Source organism: Siphateles boraxobius, unplaced genomic scaffold, assembly GCF_051911475.1.
Source record: "Siphateles boraxobius isolate OS27281-9 unplaced genomic scaffold, OSU_SipBor_1 275, whole genome shotgun sequence".
Lineage (NCBI taxonomy): Eukaryota > Metazoa > Chordata > Actinopteri > Cypriniformes > Leuciscidae > Siphateles > Siphateles boraxobius.
The window spans coordinates 443799-469856 of record NW_027508893.1 but is presented as its reverse complement, the minus strand read 5'-3'; the positions used below and the strand labels follow the sequence as shown (position 1 = coordinate 469856).

The window sequence follows — 26058 nt, the reverse complement described above, 5'->3', positions numbered from 1 at the left end:
GGTGTCCTCTCTCACCATTACTCTTTATTCTTTATATGGAGCCGGTGGCAGAGGCAATCAGAATAGATGGTAGGATAAAGGGCTTGACGATACCTGGCAGCAAGGGTACTGTAGTTAAGTTATCACAGTATGCGGATGACACTACGTTGCTGTTGGAGTCAGATAAGTGTCTTGAAAGAGCCTTGTACTTATTTGGGGAGTTTTCTTTAGCGTCTGGGGCTTGCTTAAACATTTCAAAGTCATCTGTCAAGTTCTTTGGAAGGTTTAAACAGAGACTAGATGGAATTGGTGGTCTGCAGGTGTGTGAGGGCCCTGTTAAAATTTTGGGCATACATTTTCAGAATGAAGGGTCAGCAACTCTGAACTGGATTGGCCGTATTGCATCAGTACAGATGAGGCTGGCTAGATGGAAGGGGCGGAGGTTAACATTGATGGGGAAGGTTTTGATATTGAAGATGGATGTGTTGCCCGTGTTTCAGTATTTAGCTTACATTTATCCTTTACCAGCATGTATGAGGAAGGTGGTAATGAGGTTACTATTTAATTTTGTTTGGGGTGGTAGGTATGAATACGTGAAGAGGTCTGAAATGTTCAACCCTGTTAGCAAAGGAGGACGGGATGTGCCTCATATACCTTTAAAACTTGACTGCTTGTTTGTGTCTTCCATTCTAGCACAGTTAGCTGAGCCATTGAAGCATCCATCATGGTTTTTTCTTAGGTTGTTTTTTTCCTATCAGGCGAGGCATGTAATGAGGTGGTCCAACGATGGTCCAAGAGCAGAGGTGCAGCCTTGGCACTACAAGCATGCCGCTAGGTGGATGAGTAAATATCCTGAGAGTAAGGAGGTGGAAGTTTGTTTGGAGCAGAGGAAGTTGTATGGGATGGTAAGAGAAAGGGTGTCCAGTGTAGTTCAGGTTGGGGTTCCGCAGTTGGTGTGGACGAATATTCAGCCAAAAAACCTTGAGAATAGTTTAAAAGATCTTAATTGGTTATGTTTTTTGAGGCGTCTACCAGTGAAAGAGATTATGTACAGGCATGGGTTAGCTAAGGATGGAAGTTGTCCTAGAGAGGGGTGTTCTGGAGAAGAGACTATCAGGCACGCATTTTGGGAGTGTGCCTTTGCTCAGAGAGTGTGGACAAAGGGAGAGAGGTTATTAAGAATGATTTCAGGTAGCTTTAAGGTTTCTAGTGAGAATATAATGGAGGGCATTAGGTGCAAGAGGGGTGAAGGGAAAGATATCTTTTTGCTTTGGTTAATAATGAGTTTGATAAAGAAAGGACTGTGGGAAGAAAGGAAATGTATAAGTAGGGGGAAGGGGAAAAATTCGGCAGAGGGAGTAATACGGGGTGTGGAGGCTGAATTAAGGGGAAGGATTAGGTGGGATTGTCAAAGGTGGGGCAAACATGCTGCTAGAGAAAGGTGGAAAAATTTGTTTGAATTGTAATGTGATGGATATATGTAGAATGTATGAGAAATAATATAATAAAAAAAAATAAAAAAAATAAAAATAAAAAAATCTGTTCTTATCAGTTTAATATCTGATACGTGCCCTACCCGGGCACCATATATTAAATTGATTTTTGGAACTGGGAGATGGAAGAGGGGCTTGCTCCGTCCACTCCACGCATCGACCCGGTATTGCAGTACTTCTGGGAACGGTGCACCCCCAAAAACTGTGTTCAATGAAAGAGATGTTTTAGTCTTGTGTGGCAGCAGGTGTTAATGGAAGTAACGTATATTGCTGTGTATGGGTGCTTTAAAGGTGTTGTAGGTGATCATATGCTATACAGGTAATGGTGGTGTGAGAGGGAAAAAAAAACAACAACTCTGTTCTTATCTCGTTTAACATCTGATTCGTCCACTATCCGGTGACCGCGTATGAAATTGATTTTTGGCTCATGGATCCGGAGCATGAAAACAACATCATCCACAACAACAACAGCAAAAGAGCCCGACTCTGCAGGTTTTTGATGTCTCTATCTTATCTCTTGGAGTTTTTACGAATGAGCTGATGAGTTGAATCAGGTGTGTGTTTGATTGTCCGACCGTTGGTGAGGATTGCGGAGAGGGACACGGTGGCTCTGACGGGAGGCCTGGGAATTCATACTTACCTGGCAGGGGAGACACCATGATCAGGAAGGTGGTTCACCCAGGGCGAGGCTCGGCCATTGCACTCCGGTTGTGCTGACCCCTGCGAATTCCCCAAATGTGGGAATCTCGACTGCATAATTTATGGTAGTGGGGGACTGCGTTCGCGCTCTCCCCTGGACACACTGGTTAAAAGAGCAGATTGTTCGAGTTCCTCTTCTTCTGGTAGTTAACGACCTAGGAAGTCCAGAGAATTGAACTGCAGTGGTTGATCGAGAGATGTAAAACTCTCAACCTAGGACCAGTCTGCAAAAGTAGGGCTGTTTTTTAGTTTTTTTTTTCATCATTCTTCAAATAATCTCCATTATTCAACCAGCGCTTTTATTGGCAGCAGTGGTCCTAGAAGCAAAGTTGTTCCGAATGAGGAGTTCTATCATGTGGTATGAATACCTTGTGCATGTGTGAAAAATCACCTGACATACAGTCGCCTATGGCCGTATTCATGTTGTTGTTTTTACTGTTTACAGCGCCACCAAGTGGCCAGTCGCCACATCCCTTTTCACCTGAGCACAGGCTGAGCCCGTGCACAGGTGTACCGACTTGGGTGTAATTGTCTCATTCCGTTGGAGAGTTATGGCCATTTAAGTAAAGCCCGCCTCGCCCACTCCCAACGTTTTGGCGTCCCGTCGCCAACGTGAATCGAAATTCCGACTTTTTTCCCCATCGCTGTCGGCAATCAGACTCCAGGGAATCTTTCTGCACCGGTTTGGGTCAGATCGGGCGAAAGACCTAGGACTAGTGTGCAAAAGTAGCTTTTTCACAAAATCCCAAATACCCGAAAATCTCGCCAGCGCAACCATCGAATCCGAGGCCTGCGTCTTGTTCGGCCCGAGCCAAGGATTCCGGTGATGTAAGACACTTGGGTCTGCGACGGACGGTTCAGGAGTTACGAGGCATTTCGTACTTCTGATCGCTGCAGCGCCACCTTGGGGCCGATTGGGCCGAGCCTTGGTGATGTTGTAGACCGGGCGGGTACTACCATCCCTCAAGAGTTTCAAGTCTCTACGACGTACGCTTTGGTCTGCCCGCTCACTTTTAGGGCAGAATGTTTGTTGGTCCAAAATCCCAGGTTGCCCTCCAAAGTGTCGTGTTGTGCGCTCTGCTGTGATCCATTTTCGGTGTCAACAGTCAAGCTGAGCTTGTATTGCTGTGAGCTGAGCTTGTTTGTTGGCGACCTTTAGACCCTCTCGCCACGGCCCAGGTGGGCGTGGCCTTTGACGGCTCCCCCGCCTCTGCGTCATTGTGTCATCGCTTCTCGGCCTTTTGGCTAAGATCAAGTGTCTGGTCCTAGGGTAGAGACAGCGATCGCCTCTTGGAGGTTTTTCCGGCTTGGGTCCTTCAGTGACTTGAGCCCCAAACTTTTGAGAGGTACATTGATCCAGCTGCTTTTATTCCGGTTCTGTTTTAAGGTAAGACCTTTTTATCTATTTATTTATTTATTTATTGTTTTTTAAAGTTTTAGGCTGTTGGTGTCTCCACCATGTCGGCTGCCCGTGCCGGCATGAGGAGGCACCACAGCGTGCGTTTTTTATTCAAAGAAGTTGAGGGGAAGCTCCTGGGGATGTCACGTCTTGACTTCTCCAGGAAGCTGATCCAAAAAACTCTAAATTTTAAACCTGATGATCTGAATTGCATCGTGACTCTGCCCCTGAACAAAGGATTTGATGTTAGTTTTAGAGCGGTTTCCCACCTGAATGATTTCTGGCACAGATTTGAAGTAGCTAAATCCCAGCTGTCCATGTTTACTGTTGAAAAGCTCTCTGACAACACACTTAAAACTGTGATTGTTAGAATGTTTAATGAGACAGTGACTGGGGAGGACATTTGTGTCTGGCTGGGCAGATTTTGCACAGTTCGAAGCCAGCCAGTCAAGGTTTTAGATGAGGATGGTATTTGGACATGCTCCTGGCGAATTCCCATTAAACAATGGGAAGACGCTGGGGGCTACCAGGGCCTGAAGCATCTGCCTTCTATGATTGTGTTGGGTGAGAACAGAGGCTACATTCACTACCAGGGTATGCCCAAATTATGTAGAAAATGTGGAAAGTTTGGGCACTTAGCTGAAGCATGCCAGGAAATGATATGTGGGAAATGCAGAGAAATTGGTCATACTTTTGAAGAGTGTACCAATGGCAGGCGGTGCAACCTCTGTGGGGAGTCATCCCATCTCTACAGAGATTGCCCTAAAAGTTTTGCCAACAAACTGAAAGGCAACAAAATGGCCGCCCCACATGTGGAACAAACAAAAGAGCAAAGGAAGGAGGAGGCGGTCCCTGAGGTTTTGGCGGGAAATTCTATTTCCCAGCCAGCCTCAGGGAGTGGGCAGGAGGAAGGAAGTGGGGCGGCCACAGGGGCGGAGTCAAGTTTTAACAGCGAACAGAGTGAGGAAGCCGTTCCCCAACAAGAGAGAAGTGAAAACAAAATGGAGGAGGAGGAGGAGGATGCAACGGCTTCCTCACTCTACACCGTATCGGAGGTTAGTGTGGTGGATAGTGGGGGTGAATCCGAGGGTTCACTCCCCAATGCTCAGGTGCAAAAAAGGTCTGCGAGATCTCCTCTGCTTCAAACAGAGGAGAAAAGGCTGCGGGCATCGCATCGGCTAGATAGTTCCTCTTCGTTAGATCTAGACCGTATGTGGCCCGCAGAATCTCCCAATGAAGTCTCCTTTTTGCATGTTAAGCTTAGAACATCGTCACCGAAGGAGCCACAAGAGGTTCTCTCTGTGGACTCTGAGGCGGCGAGCATTTGCCCTCCTGATCCCAGTTTTTCTGGGGAAAAGGAGAAGCAAGTGCTACATGACATAACATGGTTTTAATGTAACTTTCTGCAGTCTTTTGGTTTTATCCTTCTATTAATGCTTGTATTTTTAACCATACTGCTCATGGCCCTCACTATCTCTACAATCAATGTGAGAAGTGTGAGGTGTACTTTGCGAGCACAGAGTGTGTTATCCTTTTTAAAAACTTTTAAGTCAGATGTGTTTTTATTGCAAGAATGTGGTTTGCCCTTTTTAACAAATTACAGGAAGTGGGAGGAGATTTGGACCCCAGGATTTTCCATTTGGAGTGGGTCCAATTTTAACAAAAATGACGGTGTTGCTATTTTAATAAAAAATCCCAACCTTTTGGTGAAGGGCAGCACTGTGGTGAGGGACGGGCGGGCAATTTTAGCAAATCTGACTTTTTTAGGTAAGGATCTTAACATTTTAAATATGTATGGTTTTACTGAAAAAAATAACAGGTATGAGCTTTTAGAAGACTTGCAACCCCACATGCTAGGCAGGGCTCCCCTAGTGGTAGCAGGGGATTTTAATTGTGTATTATCAAAAAAGGACAGAAGGAGGGTAGGAGAGGATTTTAAGGTCGACAAGACATCGGTTTTATTACAAAATATAGTCAAAGATTTTAAGTTAGTTGACTGTTTTAAAACAATGCATCAAAGAGAGGAAGGCTTCACCTGGTTCAGTGGTGACGGTGCCAGAGCCTCTCGAATTGACTATATTTTTACCAGGGACCTCCCGCCGACCGATGCTACATTGACCCCCCTCTTTTTTTCCGACCATATGATGCTGTCTTGCACTCTTTCACTCCCCACGGGTGTGACTGCAGGGGGAGGGCTGTGGAAGCTGAACTGTTCCCTATTAGAGGACGAGGAACTGGTTAGTGAGTATAGGGAGCAGTTCAGCCAATGGCAGACCCTCCAGGACTTTTACGACTCACGTGCACAGTGGTGGGAGATGGTGAAACAAAGGACAGGACGGTTTTTTAAACAAATTGGAAAGGAAAAAAAGAATAAAGAATAAAGAAAAAAGACGCATGATGGGGTTGCAAAAAAGACTGCAGAGATATTTTAACCTTTTAAACAATGGATTGGATTTTACAAATGAAATAAAAGAAGTAAAGAAAGAAATGTCAGATCTGTCTGAAACAAAGAGCAAAGGTGTCATTTTAAGATGTAGAGAAAGGGAGTTAGAGGAAGGAGAGAAGTGTACCAGGTATTTTTTTAAAAAGACAATAGCTCGGGGAGGGTCGATCAATATTTTAAAAACTTTTAGAGGGGGGGAAGTAAATACAACTGACCTGATTTTAGGGGAAATTGAAAGTTTTTACAGTAATTTATACGGCACTAAAGAGGTACACAATGGCATCTTAGAGGAAGTTTTAGGGTTTTTAGATAAAAAAGTTAAGAGTCCAGATGTGCTTTTATCCCAGGATTTTAATCTTTTAGAATTGGAAAAAGCTTTAAAGGGTTTTAAGAAGGGGAAGTCCCCGGGCATGGACGGACTCCCCTTTGAGTTTTATCTGACTTTCTGGGACATTTTAGCACATGCCTTACTTACAGTTTTTAAAGAATTTGAGACTCTTGACAGACTTCCAGACAGCTTTAGAGTAGGGATAGTTACATTACTGTACAAAAAAGGAGACAAGACTGACTTGAGAAACTGGCGACCAATCACTCTTTTAAATTATGATTGTAAACTTTTTAGTAAGATTTTAGCTACACGCATGTCGACTGTTTTAGAGGACGTAATCCACCTGGATCAAGCTTGCGCTGTGCCCGGCAGGAAGATCACGGACAGCCTGGTACTGATCAGAGACGCCATCTGTTATGCGAGAGACAGAAACATTAGGCTTGTAGTCCTAAATTTAGACTTTGAAAAAGCTTTTGATCGGGTCTCGCACCAGTACCTCCTTCAGGTACTGCAAAAAATGGGGTTTCCAGAGAGGTTTATAGCTTGGGTGGGACTGCTGTATGAGGGCTTAAGCAGCAAATTTCTTGCAAATGGGCATCTTTCCAAAGCTGTAAATATCCACAGCGGTGTCCGTCAGGGGTGTCCTTTATCTCCCCTTCTGTATGTGGCTTGTATTGAGCCACTGGCACAGATCTTGAGAAGGGATAAATGGATTAAAGGACTAGATATCCCAGGAACTGGTGGACTGACGGCGACCTGCGTTTTATATATGGATGACGTGACCCTTTTAGCGACTGACTTTTTATCAGTACGAAGAGCAATGGACTTGACTGACTGGTACGGTCGGGCCTCGGGCGCCAAGCTTAACAGGAGTAAGTCCGAGGCCCTGCTCTTCGGGCCGTGGGGCGACGTGGACACAGGAGGACTAGATTTGGATTTTAAAGAAAAGGATTTGAAAATTTTAGGAGTAAAATTTGACAGGGAGGGTGGAGGACCAGGAAACTGGACTGACATGTTAGGGAAAGTCAGACAAAGACTGGGCTTTTGGGGACTAAGACAACTGACGTTAGAAGGCAAGATTTTAATTTTTAAAGCAGTGATTTTACCACTAATTTTACTTGTCTGTTCTGTTTTTAGTCCCCCAAGACGATTCCTGGCCAAGTTGGAGAGGGCGGTATTTTATTTCCTGTGGGGGTCCAAGTGGGAACGAATCAAGAGGGAGGTGGTTAAAAAGAAAAAAGAGAATGGCGGGAAAGGCCTCCCAGACCCCCACCTGTTTTTAGGCAGCCGCTTTGCCGCCCTCCATATCCAGTATGCACTGACCCCATCCAGAGAACACAAGACAGCAGCCATGACCCGATTCTGGATGGGGTCATACCTAAGAAGTTTGAAAATTTTACCCATTGATCTTAAAAGTCCAGTGTCTTTTAATTTGTCAAAAGAGCATAGTTTTATTAAGAAATTTTTAAAGAAATATCTTTTAGAAACAAATGATGCCACTGTTTTAACTAATCACAAGTCTCTCGTCTCTCTTGTGCAGGATCGAGAATCGGTGAGTCCAGTTCCAGGCCTCACACTAGGTGAGGCCAAAGACGTTTGGAGGAACGCAGCCCACCCAGCTCTCCAGAACAGGCTTAAGGACCTGTCGTGGATGGTGGCTCATGAGATCCTCCCGGTCAGGGCGGTCATGCACTCCAGAGGCATGGCCAAAAACTCCACCTGCCCACGGTCCGGATGTGGTTCCCCGGAGACCGTTCAACATCTGCTCTGGGAGTGCGGCGCTGCGCGGGACCTGTGGGCCAAGACAGGCCCCCTGTTTTTCCCGTGCCTGCCAGCGGGTGGGGCCCAGGTGGACTATAAGCTCGCCATCCTGGGGGTGGGTCAGGGCTTGAAGGAGTTGACACCACCAACGTTTGCCTCGCTCTGGCTCACCCTCAACCACATCAAGGATGCCATCTGGGTCACCAGAAACCTGCTGGTGGGGAAACGCGTGACGGTCCCCCTCCACGCGTGCGAGCAGAGGATAACATCAACGCTGCAGGGTGGGCCGCACGTCGTTATTCGGATGGGGGGGCCGAGGTCACACGGAGAAGGTCCCGGCCGCCACCGTACCTGGCCGCCCGTAGATGCACCCTCACCACTCTGGCTACGGGAACAGCGGGCCAGCGGGCCGGAGGAGAGGGGATCTCCGCTGGGCACTGGAAGCGAGGAGTCTGGGGCCTGTTCTGGAGACCTGGAGTGAATGGACATTCTTGATAGGGACTCACCCTCGATCCTGTACAAGAGATGTTTTATTTGGCATATTTTATTGTTTTATTGTTTTATATTTGCATTCCTATTTTATTTTAATCCATTTTACCTTTACTTTAAAACAACACACAACATACATGGACTTTTACACAACACATCAACATAACTGATTTTTAACTGTAACTTATGTCCTTTTTGTTGTTTTAAGATATGTGCAAAAATGTGATTTTATAAGGAAAAAATGGATATTGAAAGAATGGAATGAAACAATGTGACAATAAACTTTTTTCGAAAGAAAAATCTGTTCTTATCAGTTTAATATCTGATACGTGCCCTACCCGGGCACCATATATTAAATTGATTTTTGGAACTGGGAGATGGAAGAGGGGCTTGCTCCGTCCACTCCACGCATCGACCCGGTATTGCAGTACTTCTGGGAACGGTGCACCCCCAAAAACTGTGTTCAATGAAAGAGATGTTTTAGTCTTGTGTGGCAGCAGGTGATAATGGAAGTAACGTATATTGCTGTGTATGGGTGCTTTAAAGGTGTTGTAGGTGATCATATGCTATACAGGTAATGGTGGTGTGAGAGTGAAAAAAAAACAACAACTCTGTTCTTATCTCGTTTAACATCTGATTCGTCCACTATCCGGTGACCGCGTATGAAATTGATTTTTGGCTCATGGATCCGGAGCATGAAAACAACATCATCCACAACAACAACAGCAAAAGAGCCCGACTCTGCAGGTTTTTGATGTCTCTCTCTTATCTCTTGGAGTTTTTACGAATGAGCTGATGAGTTGAATCAGGTGTGTGTTTGATTGTCCGACCGTTGGTGAGGATTGCGGAGAGGGACACGGTGCCTCTGACGGGAGGCCTGGGAATTCATACTTACCTGGCAGGGGAGACACCATGATCAGGAAGGTGGTTCACCCAGGGCGAGGCTCGGCCATTGCACTCCGGTTGTGCTGACCCCTGCGAATTCCCCAAATGTGGGAATCTCGACTGCATAATTTATGGTAGTGGGGGACTGCGTTCGCGCTCTCCCCTGGACACACTGGTTAAAAGAGCAGATTGTTCGAGTTCCTCTTCTTCTGGTAGTTAACGACCTAGGAAGTCCAGAGAATTGAACTGCAGTGGTTGATCGAGAGATGTAAAACTCTCAACCTAGGACCAGTCTGCAAAAGTAGGGCTGTTTTTTAGTTTTTTTTTTCATCATTCTTCAAATAATCTCCATTATTCAACCAGCGCTTTTATTGGCAGCAGTGGTCCTAGAAGCAAAGTTGTTCCGAATGAGGAGTTCTATCATGTGGTATGAATACCTTGTGCATGTGTGAAAAATCACCTGACATACAGTCGCCTATGGCCGTATTCATGTTGTTGTTTTTACTGTTTACAGCGCCACCAAGTGGCCAGTCGCCACATCCCTTTTCACCTGAGCACAGGCTGAGCCCGTGCACAGGTGTACCGACTTGGGTGTAATTGTCTCATTCCGTTGGAGAGTTATGGCCATTTAAGTAAAGCCCGCCTCGCCCACTCCCAACGTTTTGGCGTCCCGTCGCCAACGTGAATCGAAATTCCGACTTTTTTCCCCATCGCTGTCGGCAATCAGACTCCAGGGAATCTTTCTGCACCGGTTTGGGTCAGATCGGGCGAAAGACCTAGGACTAGTGTGCAAAAGTAGCTTTTTCACAAAATCCCAAATACCCGAAAATCTCGCCAGCGCAACCATCAAATCCGAGGCCTGCGTCTTGTTCGGCCCGAGCCAAGGATTCCGGTGATGTAAGACACTTGGGTCTGCGACGGACGGTTCAGGAGTTACGAGGCATTTCGTACTTCTGATCGCTGCAGCGCCACCTTGGGGCCGATTGGGCCGAGCCTTGGTGATGTTGTAGACCGGGCGGGTACTACCATCCCTCAAGAGTTTCAAGTCTCTACGACGTACGCTTTGGTCTGCCCGCTCACTTTTAGGGCAGAATGTTTGTTGGTCCAAAATCCCAGGTTGCACTCCAAAGTGTCGTGTTGTGCGCTCTGCTGTGATCCATTTTCGGTGTCAACAGTCAAGCTGAGCTTGTATTGCTGTGAGCTGAGCTTGTTTGTTGGCGACCTTTAGACCCTCTCGCCACGGCCCAGGTGGGCGTGGCCTTTGACGGCTCCCCCGCCTCTGCGTCATTGTGTCATCGCTTCTCGGCCTTTTGGCTAAGATCATGTGTAGTATCTGTTCTTATCAGTTTAATATCTGATACGTGCCCTACCCGGGCACCATATATTAAATTGATTTTTGGAACTGGGAGATGGAAGAGGGGCTTGCTCCGTCCACTCCACGCATCGACCCGGTATTGCAGTACTTCTGGGAACGGTGCACCCCCAAAAACTGTGTTCAATGAAAGAGATGTTTTAGTCTTGTGTGGCAGCAGGTGTTAATGGAAGTAACGTATATTGCTGTGTATGGGTGCTTTAAAGGTGTTGTAGGTGATCATATGCTATACAGGTAATGGTGGTGTGAGAGGGAAAAAAAAACAACAACTCTGTTCTTATCTCGTTTAACATCTGATTCGTCCACTATCCGGTGACCGCGTATGAAATTGATTTTTGGCTCATGGATCCGGAGCATGAAAACAACATCATCCACAACAACAACAGCAAAAGAGCCCGACTCTGCAGGTTTTTGATGTCTCTCTCTTATCTCTTGGAGTTTTTACGAATGAGCTGATGAGTTGAATCAGGTGTGTGTTTGATTGTCCGACCGTTGGTGAGGATTGCGGAGAGGGACACGGTGGCTCTGACGGGAGGCCTGGGAATTCATACTTACCTGGCAGGGGAGACACCATGATCAGGAAGGTGGTTCACCCAGGGCGAGGCTCGGCCATTGCACTCCGGTTGTGCTGACCCCTGCGAATTCCCCAAATGTGGGAATCTCGACTGCATAATTTATGGTAGTGGGGGACTGCGTTCGCGCTCTCCCCTGGACACACTGGTTAAAAGAGCAGATTGTTCGAGTTCCTCTTCTTCTGGTAGTTAACGACCTAGGAAGTCCAGAGAATTGAACTGCAGTGGTTGATCGCGAGATGTAAAACTCTCAACCTAGGACCAGTCTGCAAAAGTAGGGCTGTTTTTTAGTTTTTTTTTTCATCATTCTTCAAATAATCTCCATTATTCAACCAGCGCTTTTATTGGCAGCAGTGGTCCTAGAAGCAAAGTTGTTCCGAATGAGGAGTTCTATCATGTGGTATGAATACCTTGTGCATGTGTGAAAAATCACCTGACATACAGTCGCCTATGGCCGTATTCATGTTGTTGTTTTTACTGTTTACAGCGCCACCAAGTGGCCAGTCGCCACATCCCTTTTCACCTGAGCACAGGCTGAGCCCGTGCACAGGTGTACCGACTTGGGTGTAATTGTCTCATTCCGTTGGAGAGTTATGGCCATTTAAGTAAAGCCCGCCTCGCCCACTCCCAACGTTTTGGCGTCCCGTCGCCAACGTGAATCGAAATTCCGACTTTTTTCCCCATCGCTGTCGGCAATCAGACTCCAGGGAATCTTTCTGCACCGGTTTGGGTCAGATCGGGCGAAAGACCTAGGACTAGTGTGCAAAAGTAGCTTTTTCACAAAATCCCAAATACCCGAAAATCTCGCCAGAGCAACCATCGAATCAGAGGCCTGCGTCTTGTTCGGCCCGAGCCAAGGATTCCGGTGATGTAAGACACTTGGGTCTGCGACGGACGGTTCAGGAGTTACGAGGCATTTCGTACTTCTGATCGCTGCAGCGCCACCTTGGGGCCGATTGGGCCGAGCCTTGGTGATGTTGTAGACCGGGCGGGTACTACCATCCCTCAAGAGTTTCAAGTCTCTACGACGTACGCTTTGGTCTGCCCGCTCACTTTTAGGGCAGAATGTTTGTTGGTCCAAAATCCCAGGTTGCACTCCAAAGTGTCGTGTTGTGCGCTCTGCTGTGATCCATTTTCGGTGTCAACAGTCAAGCTGAGCTTGTATTGCTGTGAGCTGAGCTTGTTTGTTGGCGACCTTTAGACCCTCTCGCCACGGCCCAGGTGGGCGTGGCCTTTGACGGCTCCCCCGCCTCTGCGTCATTGTGTCATCGCTTCTCGGCCTTTTGGCTAAGATCATGTGTAGTATCTGTTCTTATCAGTTTAATATCTGATACGTGCCCTACCCGGGCACCATATATTAAATAGATTTTTGGAACTGGGAGATGGAAGAGGGGCTTGCTCCGTCCACTCCACGCATCGACCCGTTATTGCAGTACTTCAGGGAACGGTGCACCCCCAAAAACTGTGTTCAATGAAAGAGATGTTTTAGTCTTGTGTGGCAGCAGGTGTTAATGGAAGTAACGTATATTGCTGTGTATGGGTGCTTTAAAGGTGTTGTAGGTGATCATATGCTATACAGGTAATGGTGGTGTGAGAGTGAAAAAAAAACAACAACTCTGTTCTTATCTCGTTTAACATCTGATTCGTCCACTATCCGGTGACCGCGTATGAAATAGATTTTTGGCTCATGGATCCGGAGCATGAAAACAACATCATCCACAACAACAACAGCAAAAGAGCCCGACTCTGCAGGTTTTTGATGTCTCTCTCTTATCTCTTGGAGTTTTTACGAATGAGCTGATGAGTTGAATCAGGTGTGTGTTTGATTGTCCGACCGTTGGTGAGGATTGCGGAGAGGGACATGGTGCCTCTGACGGGAGGCCTGGGAATTCATACTTACCTGGCAGGGGAGACACCATGATCAGGAAGGTGGTTCACCCAGGGCGAGGCTCGGCCATTGCACTCCGGTTGTGCTGACCCCTGCGAATTCCCCAAATGTGGGAATCTCGACTGCATAATTTATGGTAGTGGGGGACTGCGTTCGCGCTCTCCCCTGGACACACTGGTTAAAAGAGCAGATTGTTCGAGTTCCTCTTCTTCTGGTAGTTAACGACCTAGGAAGTCCAGAGAATTGAACTGCAGTGGTTGATCGCGAGATGTAAAACTCTCAACCTAGGACCAGTCTGCAAAAGTAGGGCTGTTTTTTAGTTTTTTTTTTCATCATTCTTCAAATAATCTCCATTATTCAACCAGCGCTTTTATTGGCAGCAGTGGTCCTAGAAGCAAAGTTGTTCCGAATGAGGAGTTCTATCATGTGGTATGAATACCTTGTGCATGTGTGAAAAATCACCTGACATACAGTCGCCTATGGCCGTATTCATGTTGTTGTTTTTACTGTTTACAGCGCCACCAAGTGGCCAGTCGCCACATCCCTTTTCACCTGAGCACAGGCTGAGCCCGTGCACAGGTGTACCGACTTGGGTGTAATTGTCTCATTCCGTTGGAGAGTTATGGCCATTTAAGTAAAGCCCGCCTCGCCCACTCCCAACGTTTTGGCGTCCCGTCGCCAACGTGAATCGAAATTCCGACTTTTTTCCCCATCGCTGTCGGCAATCAGACTCCAGGGAATCTTTCTGCACCGGTTTGGGTCAGATCGGGCGAAAGACCTAGGACTAGTGTGCAAAAGTAGCTTTTTCACAAAATCCCAAATACCCGAAAATCTCGCCAGAGCAACCATCGAATCAGAGGCCTGCGTCTTGTTCGGCCCGAGCCAAGGATTCCGGTGATGTAAGACACTTGGGTCTGCGACGGACGGTTCAGGAGTTACGAGGCATTTCGTACTTCTGATCGCTGCAGCGCCACCTTGGGGCCGATTGGGCCGAGCCTTGGTGATGTTGTAGACCGGGCGGGTACTACCATCCCTCAAGAGTTTCAAGTCTCTACGACGTACGCTTTGGTCTGCCCGCTCACTTTTAGGGCAGAATGTTTGTTGGTCCAAAATCCCAGGTTGCACTCCAAAGTGTCGTGTTGTGCGCTCTGCTGTGATCCATTTTCGGTGTCAACAGTCAAGCTGAGCTTGTATTGCTGTGAGCTGAGCTTGTTTGTTGGCGACCTTTAGACCCTCTCGCCACGGCCCAGGTGGGCGTGGCCTTTGACGGCTCCCCCGCCTCTGCGTCATTGTGTCATCGCTTCTCGGCCTTTTGGCTAAGATCATGTGTAGTATCTGTTCTTATCAGTTTAATATCTGATACGTGCCCTACCCGGGCACCATATATTAAATAGATTTTTGGAACTGGGAGATGGAAGAGGGGCTTGCTCCGTCCACTCCACGCATCGACCCGGTATTGCAGTACTTCAGGGAACGGTGCACCCCCAAAAACTGTGTTCAATGAAAGAGATGTTTTAGTCTTGTGTGGCAGCAGGTGTTAATGGAAGTAACGTATATTGCTGTGTATGGGTGCTTTAAAGGTGTTGTAGGTGATCATATGCTATACAGGTAATGGTGGTGTGAGAGTGAAAAAAAAACAACAACTCTGTTCTTATCTCGTTTAACATCTGATTCGTCCACTATCCGGTGACCGCGTATGAAATTGATTTTTGGCTCATGGATCCGGAGCATGAAAACAACATCATCCACAACAACAACAGCAAAAGAGCCCGACTCTGCAGGTTTTTGATGTCTCTCTCTTATCTCTTGGAGTTTTTACGAATGAGCTGATGAGTTGAATCAGGTGTGTGTTTGATTGTCCGACCGTTGGTGAGGATTGCGGAGAGGGACACGGTGCCTCTGACGGGAGGCCTGGGAATTCATACTTACCTGGCAGGGGAGACACCATGATCAGGAAGGTGGTTCACCCAGGGCGAGGCTCGGCCATTGCACTCCGGTTGTGCTGACCCCTGCGAATTCCCCAAATGTGGGAATCTCGACTGCATAATTTATGGTAGTGGGGGACTGCGTTCGCGCTCTCCCCTGGACACACTGGTTAAAAGAGCAGATTGTTCGAGTTCCTCTTCTTCTGGTAGTTAACGACCTAGGAAGTCCAGAGAATTGAACTGCAGTGGTTGATCGCGAGATGTAAAACTCTCAACCTAGGACCAGTCTGCAAAAGTAGGGCTGTTTTTTAGTTTTTTTTTTCATCATTCTTCAAATAATCTCCATTATTCAACCAGCGCTTTTATTGGCAGCAGTGGTCCTAGAAGCAAAGTTGTTCCGAATGAGGAGTTCTATCATGTGGTATGAATACCTTGTGCATGTGTGAAAAATCACCTGACATACAGTCGCCTATGGCCGTATTCATGTTGTTGTTTTTACTGTTTACAGCGCCACCAAGTGGCCAGTCGCCACATCCCTTTTCACCTGAGCACAGGCTGAGCCCGTGCACAGGTGTACCGACTTGGGTGTAATTGTCTCATTCCGTTGGAGAGTTATGGCCATTTAAGTAAAGCCCGCCTCGCCCACTCCCAACGTTTTGGCGTCCCGTCGCCAACGTGAATCGAAATTCCGACTTTTTTCCCCATCGCTGTCGGCAATCAGACTCCAGGGAATCTTTCTGCACCGGTTTGGGTCAGATCGGGCGAAAGACCTAGGACTAGTGTGCAAAAGTAGCTTTTTCACAAAATCCCAAATACCCGAAAATCTCGCCAGCGCAACCATCGAATCCGAGGCCTGCGTCTTGTTCGGCCCGAGCCAAGGATTCCGGTGATGTAAGACACTTGGGTCTGCGACGGACGGTTCAGGAGTTATGAGGCATTTCGTACTTCTGATCGCTGCAGCGCCACCTTGGGGCCGATTGGGCCGAGCCTTGGTGATGTTGTAGACCGGGCGGGTACTACCATCCCTCAAGAGTTTCAAGTCTCTACGACGTACGCTTTGGTCTGCCCGCTCACTTTTAGGGCAGAATGTTTGTTGGTCCAAAATCCCAGGTTGCACTCCAAAGTGTCGTGTTGTGCGCTCTGCTGTGATCCATTTTCGGTGTCAACAGTCAAGCTGAGCTTGTATTGCTGTGAGCTGAGCTTGTTTGTTGGCGACCTTTAGACCCTCTCGCCACGGCCCAGGTGGGCGTGGCCTTTGACGGCTCCCCCGCCTCTGCGTCATTGTGTCATCGCTTCTCGGCCTTTTGGCTAAGATCAAGTGTCTGGTCCTAGGGTAGAGACAGCGATCGCCTCTTGGAGGTTTTTCCGGCTTGGGTCCTTCAGTGACTTGAGCCCCAAACTTTTGAGAGGTACATTGATCCAGCTGCTTTTATTCCGGTTCTGTTTTAAGGTAAGACCTTTTTATCTATTTATTTATTATTTATTTATTTATTGTTTTTTAAAGTTTTAGGCTGTTGGTGTCTCCACCATGTCGGCTGCCCGTGCCGGCATGAGGAGGCACCACAGCGTGCGTTTTTTATTCAAAGAAGTTGAGGGGAAGCTCCTGGGGATGTCACGTCTTGACTTCTCCAGGAAGCTGATCCAAAAAACTCTAAATTTTAAACCTGATGATCTGAATTGCATCGTGACTCTGCCCCTGAACAAAGGATTTGATGTTAGTTTTAGAGCGGTTTCCCACCTGAATGATTTCTGGCACAGATTTGAAGTAGCTAAATCCCAGCTGTCCATGTTTACTGTTGAAAAGCTCTCTGACAACACACTTAAAACTGTGATTGTTAGAATGTTTAATGAGACAGTGACTGGGGAGGACATTTGTGTCTGGCTGGGCAGATTTTGCACAGTTCGAAGCCAGCCAGTCAAGGTTTTAGATGAGGATGGTATTTGGACATGCTCCTGGCGAATTCCCATTAAACAATGGGAAGACGCTGGGGGCTACCAGGGCCTGAAGCATCTGCCTTCTATGATTGTGTTGGGTGAGAACAGAGGCTACATTCACTACCAGGGTATGCCCAAATTATGTAGAAAATGTGGAAAGTTTGGGCACTTAGCTGAAGCATGCCAGGAAATGATATGTGGGAAATGCAGAGAAATTGGTCATACTTTTGAAGAGTGTACCAATGGCAGGCGGTGCAACCTCTGTGGGGAGTCATCCCATCTCTACAGAGATTGCCCTAAAAGTTTTGCCAACAAACTGAAAGGCAACAAAATGGCCGCCCCACATGTGGAACAAACAAAAGAGCAAAGGAAGGAGGAGGCGGTCCCTGAGGTTTTGGCGGGAAATTCTATTTCCCAGCCAGCCTCAGGGAGTGGGCAGGAGGAAGGAAGTGGGGCGGCCACAGGGGCGGAGTCAAGTTTTAACAGCGAACAGAGTGAGGAAGCCGTTCCCCAACAAGAGAGAAGTGAAAACAAAATGGAGGAGGAGGAGGAGGATGCAACGGCTTCCTCACTCTACACCGTATCGGAGGTTAGTGTGGTGGATAGTGGGTGTGAATCCGAGGGTTCACTCCCCAATGCTCAGGTGCAAAAAAGGTCTGCGAGATCTCCTCTGCTTCAAACAGAGGAGAAAAGGCTGCGGGCATCGCATCGGCTAGATAGTTCCTCTTCGTTAGATCTAGACCGTATGTGGCCCGCAGAATCTCCCAATGAAGTCTCCTTTTTGCACGTTAAGCTTAGAACATCGTCACCGAAGGAGCCACAAGAGGTTCTCTCTGTGGACTCTGAGGCGGCGAGCATTTGCCCTCCTGATCCCAGTTTTTCTGGGGAAAAGGAGAAGCAAGTGCTACATGACATAACATGGTTTTAATGTAACTTTCTGCAGTCTTTTGGTTTTATCCTTCTATTAATGCTTGTATTTTTAACCATACTGCTCATGGCCCTCACTATCTCTACAATCAATGTGAGAAGTGTGAGGTGTACTTTGCCAGCACAGAGTGTGTTATCCTTTTTAAAAACTTTTAAGTCAGATGTGTTTTTATTGCAAGAATGTGGTTTGCCCTTTTTAACAAATTACAGGAAGTGGGAGGAGATTTGGACCCCAGGATTTTCCATTTGGAGTGGGTCCAATTTTAACAAAAATGACGGTGTTGCTATTTTAATAAAAAATCCCAACCTTTTGGTGAAGGGCAGCACTGTGGTGAGGGACGGGCGGGCAATTTTAGCAAATCTGACTTTTTTAGGTAAGGATCTTAACATTTTAAATATGTATGGTTTTACTGAAAAAAATAACAGGTATGAGCTTTTAGAAGACTTGCAACCCCACATGCTAGGCAGGGCTCCCCTAGTGGTAGCAGGGGATTTTAATTGTGTATTATCAAAAAAGGACAGAATGAGGGTAGGAGAGGATTTTAAGGTCGACAAGACATCGGTTTTATTACAAAATATAGTCAAAGATTTTAAGTTAGTTGACTGTTTTAAAACAATGCATCAAAGAGAGGAAGGCTTCACCTGGTTCAGTGGTGACGGTGCCAGAGCCTCTCGAATTGACTATATTTTTACCAGGGACCTCCCGCCGACCGATGCTACATTGACCCCCCTCTTTTTTTCCGACCATATGATGCTGTCTTGCACTCTTTCACTCCCCACGGGTGTGACTGCAGGGAGAGGGCTGTGGAAGCTGAACTGTTCCCTATTAGAGGACGAGGAACTGGTTAGTGAGTATAGGGAGCAGTTCAGCCAATGGCAGACCCTCCAGGACTTTTACGACTCACGTGCACAGTGGTGGGAGATGGTGAAACAAAGGACAGGACGGTTTTTTAAACAAATTGGAAAGGAAAAAAAGAATAAAGAAAAAAGACGCATGATGGGGTTGCAAAAAAGACTGCAGAGATATTTTAACCTTTTAAACAATGGATTGGATTTTACAAATGAAATAAAAGAAGTAACGAAAGAAATGTCAGATCTGTCTGAAACAAAGAGCAAAGGTGTCATTTTAAGATGTAGAGAAAGGGAGTTAGAGGAAGGAGAGAAGTGTACCAGGTATTTTTTTAAAAAGACAATAGCTCGGGGAGGGTCGATCAATATTTTAAAAACTTTTAGAGGGGGGGAAGTAAATACAACTGACCTGATTTTAGGGGAAATTGAAAGTTTTTACAGTAATTTATACGGCACTAAAGAGGTACACAATGGCATCTTAGAGGAAGTTTTAGGGTTTTTAGATAAAAAAGTTAAGAGTCCAGATGTGCTTTTATCCCAGGATTTTAATCTTTTAGAATTGGAAAAAGCTTTAAAGGGTTTTAAGAAGGGGAAGTCCCCGGGCATGGACGGACTCCCCTTTGAGTTTTATCTGACTTTCTGGGACATTTTAGCACATGCCTTACTTACAGTTTTTAAAGAATTTGAGACTCTTGACAGACTTCCAGACAGCTTTAGAGTAGGGATAGTTACATTACTGTACAAAAAAGGAGACAAGACTGACTTGAGAAACTGGCGACCAATCACTCTTTTAAATTATGATTGTAAACTTTTTAGTAAGATTTTAGCTACACGCATGTCGACTGTTTTAGAGGACGTAATCCACCTGGATCAAGCTTGCGCTGTGCCCGGCAGGAAGATCACGGACAGCCTGGTACTGATCAGAGACGCCATCTGTTATGCGAGAGACAGAAACATTAGGCTTGTAGTCCTAAATTTAGACTTTGAAAAAGCTTTTGATCGGGTCTCGCACCAGTACCTCCTTCAGGTACTGCAAAAAATGGGGTTTCCAGAGAGGTTTATAGCTTGGGTGGGACTGCTGTATGAGGGCTTAAGCAGCAAATTTCTTGCAAATGGGCATCTTTCCAAAGCTGTAAATATCCACAGCGGTGTCCGTCAGGGGTGTCCTTTATCTCCCCTTCTGTATGTGGCTTGTATTGAGCCACTGGCACAGATCTTGAGAAGGGATAAATGGATTAAAGGACTAGATATCCCAGGAACTGGTGGACTGACGGCGACCTGCGTTTTATATATGGATGACGTGACCCTTTTAGCGACTGACTTTTTATCAGTACGAAGAGCAATGGACTTGACTGACTGGTACGGTCGGGCCTCGGGCGCCAAGCTTAACAGGAGTAAGTCCGAGGCCCTGCTCTTCGGGCCGTGGGGCGACGTGGACACAGGAGGACTAGATTTGGATTTTAAAGAAAAGGATTTGAAAATTTTAGGAGTAAAATTTGACAGGGAGGGTGGAGGACCAGGAAACTGGACTGACATGTTAGGGAAAGTCAGACAAAGACTGGGCTTTTGGGGACTAAGACAACTGACGTTAGAAGGCAAGATTTTAATTTTTAAAGCAGTGATTTTACCACTAATTTTACTTGTCTGTTCTGTTTTTAGTCCCCCAAGACGATTCCTGGCCAAGTTGGAGAGGGCGGTATTTTATTTCCTGTGGGGGTCCAAGTGGGAACGAATCAAGAGGGAGGTGGTTAAAAAGAAAAAAGAGAATGGCGGGAAAGGCCTCCCAGACCCCCACCTGTTTTTAGGCAGCCGCTTTGCCGCCCTCCATATCCAGTATGCACTGACCCCATCCAGAGAACACAAGACAGCAGCCATGACCCGATTCTGGATGGGGTCATACCTAAGAAGTTTGAAAATTTTACCCATTGATCTTAAAAGTCCAGTGTCTTTTAATTTGTCAAAAGAGCATAGTTTTATTAAGAAATTTTTAAAGAAATATCTTTTAGAAACAAATGATGCCACTGTTTTAACTAATCACAAGTCTCTCGTCTCTCTTGTGCAGGATCGAGAATCGGTGAGTCCAGTTCCAGGCCTCACACTAGGTGAGGCCAAAGACGTTTGGAGGAACGCAGCCCACCCAGCTCTCCAGAACAGGCTTAAGGACCTGTCGTGGATGGTGGCTCATGAGATCCTCCCGGTCAGGGCGGTCATGCACTCCAGAGGCATGGCCAAAAACTCCACCTGCCCACGGTCCGGATGTGGTTCCCCGGAGACCGTTCAACATCTGCTCTGGGAGTGCGGCGCTGCGCGGGACCTGTGGGCCAAGACAGGCCCCCTGTTTTTCCCGTGCCTGCCAGCGGGTGGGGCCCAGGTGGACTATAAGCTCGCCATCCTGGGGGTGGGTCAGGGCTTGAAGGAGTTGACACCACCAACGTTTGCCTCGCTCTGGCTCACCCTCAACCACATCAAGGATGCCATCTGGGTCACCAGAAACCTGCTGGTGGGGAAACGCGTGACGGTCCCCCTCCACGCGTGCGAGCAGAGGATAACATCAACGCTGCAGGGTGGGCCGCACGTCGTTATTCGGATGGGGGGGCCGAGGTCACACGGAGAAGGTCCCGGCCGCCACCGTACCTGGCCGCCCGTAGATGCACCCTCACCACTCTGGCTACGGGAACAGCGGGCCAGCGGGCCGGAGGAGAGGGGATCTCCGCTGGGCACTGGAAGCGAGGAGTCTGGGGCCTGTTCTGGAGACCTGGAGTGAATGGACATTCTTGATAGGGACTCACCCTCGATCCTGTACAAGAGATGTTTTATTTGGCATATTTTATTGTTTTATTGTTTTATATTTGCATTCCTATTTTATTTTAATCCATTTTACCTTTACTTTAAAACAACACACAACATACATGGACTTTTACACAACACATCAACATAACTGATTTTTAACTGTAACTTATGTCCTTTTTGTTGTTTTAAGATATGTGCAAAAATGTGATTTTATAAGGAAAAAATGGATATTGAAAGAATGGAATGAAACAATGTGACAATAAACTTTTTTCGAAAGAAAAATCTGTTCTTATCAGTTTAATATCTGATACGTGCCCTACCCGGGCACCATATATTAAATTGATTTTTGGAACTGGGAGATGGAAGAGGGGCTTGCTCCGTCCACTCCACGCATCGACCCGGTATTGCAGTACTTCAGGGAACGGTGCACCCCCAAAAACTGTGTTCAATGAAAGAGATGTTTTAGTCTTGTGTGGCAGCAGGTGTTAATGGAAGTAACGTATATTGCTGTGTATGGGTGCTTTAAAGGTGTTGTAGGTGATCATATGCTATACAGGTAATGGTGGTGTGAGAGGGAAAAAAAAACAACAACTCTGTTCTTATCTCGTTTAACATCTGATTTGTCCACTATCCGGTGACCGCGTATGAAATTGATTTTTGGCTCAACATCATCCACAACAACAACAGCAAAAGAGCCCGACTCTTTGATGTCTCTCTCTTATCTCTTGGAGTTTTTACGAATGAGCTGATGAGTTGAATCAGGTGTGTGTTTGATTGTCCGACCGTTGGTGAGGATTGCGTAGAGGGACACGGTCCCTCTGACGGGAAGCCTGGGAATTCATACTTACCTGGCAGGGGAGACACCATGATCAGGAAGGTGGTTCACCCAGGGCGAGGCTCGGCCATTGCACTCCGGTTGTGCTGACCCCTGCGAATTCCCCAAATGTGGGAATCTCGACTGCATAATTTATGGTAGTGGGGGACTGCGTTCGCGCTCTCCCCTGGACACACTGGTTAAAAGAGCAGATTGTTCGAGTTCCTCTTCTTCTGGTAGTTAACGACCTAGGAAGTCCAGAGAATTGAACTGCAGTGGTTGATCGAGAGATGTAAAACTCTCAACCTAGGACCAGTCTGCAAAAGTAGGGCTGTTTTTTAGTTTTTTTTTCATCATTCTTCAAATAATCTCCATTATTCAACCAGCGCTTTTATTGGCAGCAGTGGTCCTAGAAGCAAAGTTGTTCCGAATGAGGAGTTCTATCATGTGGTATGAATACCTTGTGCATGTGTGAAAAATCACCTGACATACAGTCGCCTATGGCCGTATTCATGTTGTTGTTTTTACCGTTTACAGCGCCACCAAGTGGCCAGTCGCCACATCCCTTTTCACCTGAGCACAGGCTGAGCCCGTGCACAGGTGTACCGACTTGGGTGTAATTGTCTCATTCCGTTGGAGAGTTATGGCCATTTAAGTAAAGCCCGCCTCGCCCACTCCCAACGTTTTGGCGTCCCGTCGCCAACGTGAATCGAAATTCCGACTTTTTTCCCCATCGCTGTCGGCAATCAGACTCCAGGGAATCTTTCTGCACCGGTTTGGGTCAGATCGGGCGAAAGACCTAGGACTAGTGTGCAAACGTAGCTTTTTCACAAAATCCCAAATACCCGAAAATCTCGCCAGCGCAACCATCGAATCCGAGGCCTGCGTCTTGTTCGGCCCGAGCCAAGGATTCCGGTGATGTAAGACACTTGGGTCTGCGACGGACGGTTCAGGAGTTACGAGGCATTTCGTACTTCTGATCGCTGCAGCGCCACCTTGGGGCCGATTGGGCCGAGCCTTGGTGATGTTGTAGACCGGGCGGGTACTACCATCCCTCAAGAGTTTCAAGTCTCTACGACGTATGCTTTGGTCTGCCCGCTCACTTTTAGGGCAGAATGTTTGTTGGTCCAAAATCCCAGGTTGCACTCCAAAGTGTCGTGTTGTGCGCTCTGCTGTGATCCATTTTCGGTGTCAACAGTCAAGCTGAGCTTGTATTGCTGTGAGCTGAGCTTGTTTGTTGGCGACCTTTAGACCCTCTCGCCACGGCCCAGGTGGGCGTGGCCTTTGACGGCTCCCCCGCCTCTGCGTCATTGTGTCATCGCTTCTCGGCCTTTTGGCTAAGATCAAGTGTCTGGTCCTAGGGTAGAGACAGCGATCGCCTCTTGGAGGTTTTTCCGGCTTGGGTCCTTCAGTGACTTGAGCCCCAAACTTTTGAGAGGTACATTGATCCAGCTGCTTTTATTCCGGTTCTGTTTTAAGGTAAGACCTTTTTATCTATTTATTTATTATTTATTTGGACATGCTCCTGGCGAATTCCCATTAAACAATGGGAAGACGCTGGGGGCTACCAGGGCCTGAAGCATCTGCCTTCTATGATTGTGTTGGGTGAGAACAGAGGCTACATTCACTACCAGGGTATGCCCAAATTATGTAGAAAATGTGGAAAGTTTGGGCACTTAGCTGAAGCATGCCAGGAAATGATATGTGGGAAATGCAGAGAAATTGGTCATACTTTTGAAGAGTGTACCAATGGCAGGCGGTGCAACCTCTGTGGGGAGTCATCCCATCTCTACAGAGATTGCCCTAAAAGTTTTGCCAACAAACTGAAAGGCAACAAAATGGCCGCCCCACATGTGGAACAAACAAAAGAGCAAAGGAAGGAGGAGGCGGTCCCTGAGGTTTTGGCGGGAAATTCTATTTCCCAGCCAGCCTCAGGGAGTGGGCAGGAGGAAGGAAGTGGGGCGGCCACAGGGGCGGAGTCAAGTTTTAACAGCGAACAGAGTGAGGAAGCCGTTCCCCAACAAGAGAGAAGTGAAAACAAAATGGAGGAGGAGGAGGAGGATGCAACGGCTTCCTCACTCTACACCGTATCGGAGGTTAGTGTGGTGGATAGTGGGGGTGAATCCGAGGGTTCACTCCCCAATGCTCAGGTGCAAAAAAGGTCTGCGAGATCTCCTCTGCTTCAAACAGAGGAGAAAAGGCTGCGGGCATCGCATCGGCTAGATAGTTCCTCTTCGTTAGATCTAGACCGTATGTGGCCCGCAGAATCTCCCAATGAAGTCTCCTTTTTGCACGTTAAGCTTAGAACATCGTCACCGAAGGAGCCACAAGAGGTTCTCTCTGTGGACTCTGAGGCGGCGAGCATTTGCCCTCCTGATCCCAGTTTTTCTGGGGAAAAGGAGAAGCAAGTGCTACATGACATAACATGATTTTAATGTAACTTTCTGCAGTCTTTTGGTTTTATCCTTCTATTAATGCTTGTATTTTTAACCATACTGCTCATGGCCCTCACTATCTCTACAATCAATGTGAGAAGTGTGAGGTCTACTTTGCGAGCACAGAGTGTGTTATCCTTTTTAAAAACTTTTAAGTCAGATGTGTTTTTATTGCAAGAATGTGGTTTGCCCTTTTTAACAAATTACAGGAAGTGGGAGGAGATTTGGACCCCAGGATTTTTTTCATTTGGAGTGGGTCCAATTTTAACAAAAATGACGGTGTTGCTATTTTAATAAAAAATCCCAACCTTTTGGTGAAGGGCAGCACTGTGGTGAGGGACGGGCGGGCAATTTTAGCAAATCTGACTTTTTTAGGTAAGGATCTTAACATTTTCTGGATCCGGAGCATGAAAACAACATCATCCACAACAACAACAGCAAAAGAGCCCGACTCTTTGATGTCTCTCTCTTATCTCTTGGAGTTTTTACGAATGAGCTGATGAGTTGAATCAGGTGTGTGTTTGATTGTCCGACCGTTGGTGAGGATTGCGTAGAGGGACACGGTGCCTCTGACGGGAAGCCTGGGAATTCATACTTACCTGGCAGGGGAGACACCATGATCAGGAAGGTGGTTCACCCAGGGCGATGCTCGGCCATTGCACTCCGGTTGTGCTGACCCCTGCGAATTCCCCAAATGTGGGAATCTCGACTGCATAATTTATGGTAGTGGGGGACTGCGTTCGCGCTCTCCCCTGGACACACTGGTTAAAAGAGCAGATTGTTCGAGTTCCTCTTCTTCTGGTAGTTAACGACCTAGGAAGTCCAGAGAATTGAACTGCAGTGGTTGATCGAGAGATGTAAAACTCTCAACCTAGGACCAGTCTGCAAAAGTAGGGCTGTTTTTTAGTTTTTTTTTTTCATCATTCTTCAAATAATCTCCATTATTCAACCAGCGCTTTTATTGGCAGCAGTGGTCCTAGAAGCAAAGTTGTTCCGAATGAGGAGTTCTATCATGTGGTATGAATACCTTGTGCATGTGTGAAAAATCACCTGACATACAGTCGCCTATGGCCGT

The 26058-nt window shown here is 47.0% G+C and overlaps 10 non-coding genes and 3 pseudogenes across 10 annotated transcripts; all 13 read left to right on the top strand.

Moving 5' to 3' along the window:
• The first annotated feature begins 1502 nt into the window (after positions 1-1502).
• LOC143753309 (U2 spliceosomal RNA) lies at positions 1503-1670 on the top strand (annotated as a pseudogene).
• A 434-nt stretch (positions 1671-2104) lies between these two features.
• LOC143753147 (U1 spliceosomal RNA) lies at positions 2105-2268 on the top strand. Its single transcript, XR_013207568.1, has one exon. It is a non-coding gene; the product is annotated as a U1 spliceosomal RNA (small nuclear RNA).
• A 6600-nt stretch (positions 2269-8868) lies between these two features.
• On the top strand, positions 8869-9044 carry LOC143753274 (U2 spliceosomal RNA; annotated as a pseudogene).
• Positions 9045-9478: 434 nt separating this feature from the next.
• Positions 9479-9642, top strand: LOC143753146 (U1 spliceosomal RNA). Its single transcript, XR_013207567.1, has one exon. It is a non-coding gene; the product is annotated as a U1 spliceosomal RNA (small nuclear RNA).
• A 1128-nt stretch (positions 9643-10770) lies between these two features.
• LOC143753248 (U2 spliceosomal RNA) lies at positions 10771-10961 on the top strand. The gene has a single exon (XR_013207670.1). It is a non-coding gene; the product is annotated as a U2 spliceosomal RNA (small nuclear RNA).
• A 434-nt stretch (positions 10962-11395) lies between these two features.
• Positions 11396-11559, top strand: LOC143753145 (U1 spliceosomal RNA). The gene has a single exon (XR_013207566.1). It is a non-coding gene; the product is annotated as a U1 spliceosomal RNA (small nuclear RNA).
• Positions 11560-12687: 1128 nt separating this feature from the next.
• On the top strand, positions 12688-12878 carry LOC143753251 (U2 spliceosomal RNA). Its single transcript, XR_013207673.1, has one exon. It is a non-coding gene; the product is annotated as a U2 spliceosomal RNA (small nuclear RNA).
• A 434-nt stretch (positions 12879-13312) lies between these two features.
• On the top strand, positions 13313-13476 carry LOC143753144 (U1 spliceosomal RNA). The gene has a single exon (XR_013207565.1). It is a non-coding gene; the product is annotated as a U1 spliceosomal RNA (small nuclear RNA).
• A 1128-nt stretch (positions 13477-14604) lies between these two features.
• On the top strand, positions 14605-14795 carry LOC143753249 (U2 spliceosomal RNA). The gene has a single exon (XR_013207671.1). It is a non-coding gene; the product is annotated as a U2 spliceosomal RNA (small nuclear RNA).
• A 434-nt stretch (positions 14796-15229) lies between these two features.
• On the top strand, positions 15230-15393 carry LOC143753143 (U1 spliceosomal RNA). The gene has a single exon (XR_013207564.1). It is a non-coding gene; the product is annotated as a U1 spliceosomal RNA (small nuclear RNA).
• A 6600-nt stretch (positions 15394-21993) lies between these two features.
• LOC143753303 (U2 spliceosomal RNA) lies at positions 21994-22169 on the top strand (annotated as a pseudogene).
• Positions 22170-22574: 405 nt separating this feature from the next.
• On the top strand, positions 22575-22738 carry LOC143753142 (U1 spliceosomal RNA). The gene has a single exon (XR_013207563.1). It is a non-coding gene; the product is annotated as a U1 spliceosomal RNA (small nuclear RNA).
• Positions 22739-25574: 2836 nt separating this feature from the next.
• On the top strand, positions 25575-25738 carry LOC143753161 (U1 spliceosomal RNA). Its single transcript, XR_013207582.1, has one exon. It is a non-coding gene; the product is annotated as a U1 spliceosomal RNA (small nuclear RNA).
• The last annotated feature ends 320 nt before the right edge of the window (positions 25739-26058 follow it).